Below are 6,547 nucleotides of genomic sequence, written 5' to 3'. Positions count from 1 at the left end.
TTCGGATTCAATTCTGGCAGCACCTGTAAGGAGTTTGTATATTCTCTCCGAGTTTCCTCCTGGTGCTCCAGTTTTCTCCCACTGTCCAAAGACGCACAGTTCATGGGTTAATTGGTCTTTTTAAGTTGCTCTGTGATTTGGTCTGTTTTAAATCAGTGTTTGTTGGGCAGTGTGGCTCATTTCCTGGAAGGGCCTGTTTTGCACTGTATCTTGAAATAAATGAAACCCTGTTTGTGCGTACTTTTCTAGAAACATGACTGGTTAGCCTCTCACTAACAAGCCAATGTATTCAACAGTGAGAAAACCACTTCTCTCCAACTCCATACATCTAGGACTTGGGTCCCACCAGACTGGGAGAGCCAGGATGCAGAGATCACCCACACCCCAACCTGAGAGTATACTGTGTAAATACTGTCCCAATGCACTTCGCCATTGGCAATAAGTAACAGATTGTACACTAAGTATATTGTAAAGAAAGTATATTTACAAATTTCAGGTTTATTGAACATTTAGGAAAGATTTACTGGATGAATATCATCGAATTTCAAAAGATTACTGTAGATCTCCTTCACGTTGGAATACTCTCCATTTCTTACACTTTTAACTGCAAAACCCCCTTGTGGTTCAATAGCTGATATTGGATGATGCTCAAATGCCTTTCCAAAGTGATATTTACATTGATTAAACAACTTTGCTTTCTGGCAAAATACAGGATGGCGGGAGTTTCATTGAAGTTCCGAATGGCTTCTTTATTGTCTCCCTGCAGACAACTTATGAAAGTGATTTAGTTGTGATACGTGGCTTGATATTTCACACCGAGATTTCTAGCATCTTGCAATCTGTACATCACATCTTCCAAGTCAATGGTTCCCTTCTGAGGGCCCCACGAGCAGTGACAGTGCAGCTGATCGAGCTTCTCTTTCAACAAATCTCTTTGTGTGTTGCTGCAAGTGAAGAAAATTCACGAAATTCATCACTTCATACATGATCATTTTTTTCACATCATTACTTGTAGTAAAGCCGAGAGTCCACCAAACTTTAAACAACACATGAATAAATTTCAAGTTGTGCATATACAGACCCCAAATGGAAGTTACTTTTATTTTATATTTACATTATTACCCTATACATCAAGCTGTACACTTGCTCGTTAATGCAAATATGCGATCAGCCAATCACGTGACAGCAACTCAATGATGAGCGAAAGGCCTATTTTTGCCTGTGTGGTGCTGAGATTGTCTGATGTCTGACTCTCACCAGTAGGTATTGCCAAGCATCCAAAATGGTACAGAAAATGTTAAAGACACCAGACATCTAAATAACAGCAGTAAATACTGGATATGCTTATTTTATCTGAAGTTGTTGAAACAAGTGACTGGGCTATAATCTGTTTAAATGAGAAATAATTTCTGGCAATTAAGACTTATTGGCCTGAAATAATAACTCTGCTTTGCTTTCGACACGCACAGCCTGATCTGCCTTTAATGATGTGCCTATGAATGCACAACACCAACACTGTGCTCCAGGTACAGTTACAGCAATGCATTCAGCATTCAGCATGTTTACATAATCATGTTTCCTTGCATGGTTAAAAAATAAATTTAAATACAGAAATGAATAAAAATATTTAAAAATACAATTCAATTTACAGTGTTCTGTAACACATTATGTTCTTCAGAAAGAATGTTCTTTGAATTTCTTTCACTTTTAATGCTGAGTTGATGGAGAAGGGTGCCCTACATTCTGATTTCCTGCTCTAACAGATTATCTGCACCTTCCTGATGGTGAATCGAAACTTAGCCTAGAACAGGGGTCAGCAACCTTTACCACTGAAAGAGCCACTTGGACCCGTTTCCCACAGAAAAGAAAACACTGGGAGCCGCAAAACCCGTTTGACATTTAAAATGAAATAACACTGCATACAACGTTTTGTTTTGCCTTTATGCTATGTATAAACAAACTATAATGTGTTGCATTTATGAAATTGATGAACTCCTGCAGAGAAAACAAAATTACATTTCTGCATGCAACAAAAACATTTTGAACTCCGAAAAAAAGACGTTGGGTTGAAGGTTACTTTTAAGTAAAATACTCAACGTCTATTTGAGTCCTTCTTGTATTTATGAAAAACGCCAAACTTAAATTTGCAGCCAGCAGCAAACCAAAAATAACGTCAGCCAGCTGTCAACCTGAAAAATAAAAGGACTATTTCACTAGAAATATGAAAACATATGAATATACGTAAAATAATAGGCAATTCAAATATTTATCATACTTGGTCAGCTTGACTCACACCTGACAATGCAGTCGTATTCAGTAGGGATGGATCGATGCTTAGGGGAGTGACCGGGAAGGATAATGTGTTTTTTTCCTCTCTGAACTCACAGAAGCGTTTCCCAAACGATGTTTGCATTGCGATGATTGCAGAATGTAAATACTCCGAATTTATCATGTCGTGACCTTGTTTGAACTCTCTCAAATTGGGGAAGTGAGACAATGTGCCTTTCTGTAAATCTCTGGCAAGCACTGTCAACTTGCGCTCGAATGCCAAAACATCCTCCAACATGTGCAGGGCTGTACGTCCTTACCCCTGAAGAGCTGTGTTCAGCGTGTTCAGGTGCGCTGTCATGTCTACCATGAAGTGTAGCTTTTCCAGCCACTCTGGCTGTTCCAGCTCAGGAAAGGTGGGCCGTTTGCTGCCCAGGAAAGTTTTCACTTCTTCCAGACACGCGACAAAGCGTTTCAGCACCTTCCCTCTGGACAGCCAGCGATAAAAACACGTTGTAGCGGTGTGCTACACGCAGTCAGTAAACTGCAGTCAAAGATAGCTTTATTCGAACTAAACGGCCTTGCTTTTAAGCCTCCCTCAACCCGCCCCCCATGGGCGCGGATGCTGCAAAAGACACGTACTCACAAACCCCCGTAGGCTATCTCCCTTAGCCTGAACGCTGGCTAATTGTGAGCCGGTTCGGATGTGTCAGGAAATGGGTCGCCACAACGTCTTAATTAGATTGTACAAGATCACCATAATCTTCAAATTTAGAATTACATTTCAAAAACTAACAAACTAACATAAAATACATTTTAATTAAATACTGACCAATTATTTCCCAAAGCAACAGGGAGCCGTAGCACAGACGTAAAAGAGCCACATGTGGCTCCGGAGCCGCGGGTTGCCGACCCCCGGCCTAGAACATGAAACCGGCTTTTTCAAACAAATTATGTCATTGAAACAACAATGAAGACTGATGCAGAGCTCTCAGTATCCAACAACAAAGGCAGGGTGGGATAACAACAGAAATAAATAACTGGGCCTAGCAGACACAACCTGATTGGCTGATCTAAGTTGAAATCTGGACTGGATGAACGAGATTGTTCTACATTAAACCGCACACACCCCATCACCCCAGAGGGTAGTGTAGCGACCCCTAGAGGACAGTGTAGTGAGGTGACAGATGCAGTCCATAGTACCTCAACACAGTGCAGTAAGACCTACAGTGACCTCATGAGTGTAGTTAATGTGTGACAAACAGCAGTTCTGAGAAAACTTGGCTTGTCTCTATCATTCATGTGCCTAGAAATTCCATTGCATAGCACAATGCTTTTAAGGTTATGAAATAAAATTGATTTAACCTGGAATAAATCATATTTGTCCTCAAATAATTCCACTGCATGAATGAATAACGGCACTGCACAACTGAATTTTGTTGCCTTTGGGGACCAGAGACTACAGTGTGTGCTGATGCAGCAGCTTCTGGATCCAGAGATTCGTTTGTGAGTACATGCTGCACGTCTGCACTTACCCCATTGTCCTGACACCCTACCAGAGATTCGCCACCTCCAACGTGATCCCACCACCAAGCACATCTTTCCCTCCAGTCACCTTTCTCTTTCCGCAGGGATCACTCCCTACGCGAATCCCTTGTCTATTCGTCCCTCCCCACTGGTCTCCTTCCTGGCACTTAACCTTGCAAGTGCTACACCTGCACCTGCACCTCCTCACTCACTACCATTCAGTGCCCTTGTCAGGTACACACAACCCTGTCAAAGTATCAGCAGCAATAGAACACAGCTGGAGTCTGGTTTTGCTGTTAACAAAACACTATTTTATTAGTGACTACGTCATATAGTAACTTAAACCAGGTAAATCAAGAGTTAAAGGTATTATACATCAATAGGTTTAAAAAATAAAGTTTCCAAGCTTATTCAAGCTCAGGCTGCAATAGTTCCACTCTTACGATGGTATGTTAGAAAAGTTCCGTTCAGATGCACAGGTTAATTAATGCGAGATGTTTGCAATCCAAAGGCGAGTGTTGTGAGAAAGCAATTACATTATTCCACAGATTCCACGACAGCAATACTAAATAACAATTGCAGTGGGTTTTCTCTCCAAAGTTGTTCCACTCCACACACGAAGTATCACCGACGGTGATGTTCAATGAAAATACTTTCAAACCAAGTGGTACCACACCCGATACAGCTACGGGACATCTCAAAGTGGTGGTCACAGCATACTCAAACAGGATTCACGTATGTATTATCACCAACAGTAACTTATCATAAAGGGGACCATCTTCAAGGGAGCCACCACCCAGGCAAGGGCCGACACACCAGTAAATTCCACAAAGTTACCCCAATCACACACAACGTGATAGCCACTTATCCAGTTCCAGGACATACAAAATTACTCCAACAATGATTTGCTACTTGTGCCTTCCATTGACCGAATCCATCTTGACTCTAGCTATGTGTCTGTGTGTGTGTGTGTGTGTGTCTTTGTGTCCTTGTAATTGTTAATCAAATAACTCCACATCTCTCTCTCTCTCTCTCTCTCTCTCTCCCTCTCTCTCTCTCTCTCTCTCTCAAGCAGCTCAAACAATGTCCAAAAGTCAGTCACATGCTCCCGGCAGCTTAAAGTCACAGTCCACTGAAAATATGAACCCTAGGGGTACATAACATCCTAAAGAATCCATCCAGGTGAGCCGAAACTTCACCAGGTGAGTCTATTGAGGTTGTTTTCTGTGTCTGGTGTTCACAGTGCTGCCTCCTGTACATCGGTGAGCCCCGAAGTAGATTGGGGGACGCTTTGCCAAGCAGCTACGCTCCACCTGCCAGAACAAGTGGGATCTCCCAGTGGCTACTTCCCATTCCAATTTTCATATGTTCATCCATGGCCTCCTCCACTGTCGTGATAAGACCACACTTAAGTTGGAAGAATAACACCTTGTATTCAATTTTGGTAGCCTCTAATCTGATGCTGTGAACATTGAGTTCTCTAACTCTTTTCTCTTGACAATGCCCCCCAACAATGCCCCACCCTCACCTCCTTCTCCATTTCCCATCCCCTTTTCCCTTTTATTTATACTTCATCTCAGCAATCAGCTTCCCAGCTCTTTACTTCATCCCTTCCCTTCCAAGTTTCACCTCTCACCCGGTGGCCTTCTCTCCCCTGCCCCTACCTTTTAAATCTACTCCTTCGGGGCTGGTGCAGACAGGTTTTAATTTAGAGATGTGGAAAGTGTGACTGATCTTCATGGTCTTGGGGAGCTGTACAGCAGCAGGTTTACTTCCTTGAGGATGTTGAAATGTGCAGTGAACTTGGGTGCCAAATTTCTAGATTCCTAGATTTCTATAAGTCCTCCGTAGACAGCCAGACATTTTGCCCACACTGCAAAGCAGGACCGTCTTCTCTTACAGTTTGCCTTGGATTCCACCTTCCGGGTAGAGAACAGCCAAGTCTCTCTGGCCCTGGTCCATTTCTGCTTGCAGTGTTGGATGAGATCTTTGGCCCCAGGAACCCCAACTTCAGCCTCCTGTTCCAGAAAGAGTGGCGGAGTATAACCAAACTAGTAGTTGAACAGTGATGTCCCCTGCCCTGAATGTTGTAAGGTGTTTGGGTGACCTCTGCTCACATCAAGTGGTTGCACCACTTGTCAGGTTTTTCTGAGACCAGGATTCTTAGGGTTTTTTCCAAATCTTGGTTGAACTGCTTAGTCTGTCTATTTTCCAAGTGGGACTTCAGAAATCAGAAATCGGATTCAATGGGACTTGGGAATCCTAGTTTGGATATAAAAGCAATGATGTGATGCAGAGTCTTTCTAGGGCAATGGTCAGAATGGTCAGAGTAGACCAGAGGAGAATGGGGAGTAGGAAGAGACCCAGGAGGAAGTGATAGAGAGGTGAGAAGTGGTAAGAGGCCAGAGTGGATAATAGAAGAAGAGGGAAGGGGGTGGGAATTTTTTCTCCCAAAAGGAGAAATTGATATTCATGCCATCAGTTTGGAGGCTGCCCAGACGGAATGTAAGCTGTTGCTCCTCCATTCTGAGGGTGGCCTCAATAGGAGAACATGGACTGAGATGTCAGAATGAGAATGGGAATCAGAATTAAAACGTTTCACCACCGGGAATGGTCAACATCTGTACCTGCCAGTCAATTCTGTATAAAAATGACATTCCTCTGTTCAGACGTCAGAACAGTGTGGTGACAGGAGACACACTCCTCTCCTTGTGCACAAGTAAATGAAGTATAATTATATTTTATTTAGACA

This window comes from Hypanus sabinus, chromosome 22, assembly GCF_030144855.1.
Source record: "Hypanus sabinus isolate sHypSab1 chromosome 22, sHypSab1.hap1, whole genome shotgun sequence".
Lineage (NCBI taxonomy): Eukaryota > Metazoa > Chordata > Chondrichthyes > Myliobatiformes > Dasyatidae > Hypanus > Hypanus sabinus.
Note: the sequence above shows the minus strand (reverse complement) of the source record.